The sequence below is a fragment of the Octodon degus genome, unplaced genomic scaffold, assembly GCF_000260255.1.
Source record: "Octodon degus isolate 3935 unplaced genomic scaffold, OctDeg1.0 scaffold00204, whole genome shotgun sequence".
Taxonomy (NCBI): Eukaryota; Metazoa; Chordata; class Mammalia; order Rodentia; family Octodontidae; genus Octodon; species Octodon degus.
This window is the reverse complement of record NW_004524780.1, coordinates 847,441-850,137: the sequence shown is the minus strand read 5'-3', so window position 1 is coordinate 850,137 and position 2,697 is coordinate 847,441.

The following is a 2,697-nucleotide window of genomic DNA, read 5'->3' as shown; positions in this document are numbered from 1 at the left end:
TCTTCTTCTTCTTCTTCTTCTTCTTCTTCTTCTTCTTCTTCTTCTTCTTCTTCTTCTTCTTCTTCGTATTTGGTGTTGTAGGGTCTCTCTTGCACTTGTGGTGATCCTCCTGCTTTCAGCCTCCCCAGAGTTGGGATTATAGGCACACACCACCACACCTGGACTCTGGCCACTCAGCCTGCCCTGAGGATGGGGTTGGTGCAACATGTGGTGCTGGGGATCGAACCATGTTGCTTGCACTTGCCCAAGCTTATCTAAGCAGGTGTTTTAGTCTGCTGTGCTAGCAAGATCTGTGTAGTGAGATCCTCTAGACCCTGTACTAAATACATAAAAAAAAGAAAAGAAAATGATTTCTTAAACATAGTAAGGGACCATGAAAAATCAATCCAATAGCTGACAGATGGTGAAAAGAAGAATAGCTTAAGATTGATTAAAGTTAATGAAAAAGCGGGAGATAAATCAAATGATTTGAGGGCTGGGGAGATGGCTCAGTGGAATATGCACTTCCCTGGCAAGCGCAAGGACCTGAGTTCAATCCCCGGTTCCGAAAAAAAAAAAAAAAAATAAATAAATAAATAAATCAAATGATATGAAAGACCTGTCCGCAAAGGTCATGACAGAAAACTTCCCAAGCAGGAAAAAAGAATTTGACATAGAGGTAAGGGAAACATCTAGAACTGCCATCAGCCATGTTAAAAAAATCTCCATCAGGGGCTGGTGAGATGGCTCAGTGGTCTAAAGCACCTACTTAGAACAAGCTAAGCAAAGCACAGGGACCACGGTTTAATCCCCCAGCACCACATGCCAGCCGGCTCCGCCCCCTGGTGGGCTGAGCTGGCCACACACACACACACACACACACACACACATAAATAAATGAATAAATAAAAATCTCCATCAAAGCATATAATAGTTAAAATTCCTGAAACTGAACAAAAGAACAGAATACTAAAAGCTGTTATTTTTGTTGTTGTTGTTGTTGTTTTGTGGAACCAGGGATTGAACTCAGGCCCTTGTGCTTGCCAGGGAAGTGCTTAGTCCACTGAGCCATCTCCCCAGCTAATTTATTTTTTCATATTGTTTTATTATTTATGTATTTATTTTTAATTTTTTTTTTTTTTAACCAGGGATTGAATTCAGGACCCTGGGCTTGCCAGGCAAGAGCTTATTCTACTGAGCCATCTCCCCAGCCCCCTTGCATTTTTTTATTCATTCTAATTAGAAAAAATAGTAATGAAGCAGTTTCAAAACAGGTTAGTAGAACAGTTACAATAATTAATACATTGCATATTGTTGTTCTCATAGTAGTTATTCAGAGGACAAGATGCTGATATGATATCTAAAGGTTTGTATTAGTACAAACCTTTCTTCTCATTGAACTAATAGAAGGTAGCTGTATATCTATCCTATTTTGTATATACATATTTTTTTCACTACAAATGGTCCTTTATGTATATCCCCCTTTTTTGTTTTGTTTTGTCAGAGCAATAAATCTCCTGGAAGAGAAAATAGGTGGAAATCTTGAAGGCATAGGGGTGGGCAAACAGTTCATGAACAAAAATCAAACTGCGCGGGAAATACTTGAAAGAATCAACAACTGGGACCTCATCTTATCGTCTTATTGAGATTTTTTTTAATTAATTAATTAATTAATTTTTATTTATTTATTTTTCGTGGTACCAGGGATTGAACTCAGGACCTTGAGCTTGCCAGGCAAGCACTTATTCTACCGAGCTATCTCCCCTGCCCTTATTGAGAAGTTTTTGCACGTGAAAAGAAATAACCAACAGAGTGAAAAGGCAACCCACAAATTTAGAAAACCAAACTAGTAAGCACTCAGACAAAGGTCTTCTCTCTTGAATTTATAAAGAACTAAAAAACATTAGAGCCCCAAAATTTAAAGACCCAGTCCAGAAATGGGCATCTGAGATGAACACACACTTCTCAGAGGAAGAAATACAAGAAGCAAATAAATACACGAAAAAGTGCTCCACATCACCAGCCATTCGTGAAATGCAAATTAAAACAACTCTGAGATACCATCTCAACCCAGAAAGAATGGCTATCGTAAAGAAATGAACCAACAAGAAATGTTGGAGAGGTTGTGGGGGGTGGGGAGGGACCCTTCTCCACTGCTGGTGGGAATGCAGACTGGTGCAACCATTATGGAAATCAGTGTGGAGACGCCTCAAAAAATTAGGACTGAAGATTTTTTTAAAAGGCCGTCTCCTCAGCCCCCTGCTGGTGTGGGACGCCTGCGCCCCAGCGAGTCGAGCCGCGGGCGTGGCTGCTGCTGCGTCTGCCAGGCTCGGCCAGAAACTCTGGTTGGACCGCTCAGCCCCGGCTGTGGTCTCCGCCGGCAGCCAAGAGCGCGCCGACTTTGGCTTGCGGGCCGCGACCCAGGCAGCTTTAACTCCGTCTTTCTGCCGGAAGCTGCTGAGAGCGAAGAAGACAGATTTTGCAAAGGGAACGCCGGGACCGAGGGAGGGGGTGCGAGGAGAACGCGATGCGCGCTGCCCCGCGCTGCCCCCTCCCCGAGGGGTGTGACCGTGGTGGGCTCAACCTGTGCGAGAAAAGTAAAGACGTTCAAGTTTCGGGCAAGCTTCTTGGCGAAGAGGCGCGGCCGCGTGTGAGGGAGCGCGGGCAGGTGCTGTCCCACAGCCACCCTGCTCCGGGCGCATCTCAGCCTCGCCTTTC